The sequence below is a fragment of the Hydra viridissima genome, unplaced genomic scaffold, assembly GCF_058129835.1.
Source record: "Hydra viridissima isolate aposymbiotic clone 2 unplaced genomic scaffold, HvirCarnegie_v1 scaffold_2, whole genome shotgun sequence".
Lineage (NCBI taxonomy): Eukaryota > Metazoa > Cnidaria > Hydrozoa > Anthoathecata > Hydridae > Hydra > Hydra viridissima.
The window spans coordinates 25,576,191-25,576,508 of NW_028324301.1; positions in this window are offsets into that span (position 1 = coordinate 25,576,191).

Consider the following 318-nt stretch of genomic DNA (forward strand, 5'->3'; position numbering starts at 1 on the left):
TTTTTCTTCGTTTGCCTTCGTTTGCCTTTGTTTGCCTTTGTTTGCTTTTGGAAAAGTTGTCGCCATGCGAGACTTAGTTTTTTTTTGGCTCAATTTGTGATTAAGTGAAGTTCTAGTCTTGAAAGTGTGCAAAGTGTGGGCCAATCTGGTGGCTGGAGTGATGACACGTGAATGCTGGAAATTCCAGACTTTGAGCGGATTCAGCGTACATAGAAAGAAAATGTAACATTCACGTGGGTCTCTCCTAAGCTTGCCATTGGTCGGTCTGCTGGCCTTAAGTACCCCCCCCCCCCCCCTCAACGTCACGTTTGCTCAACT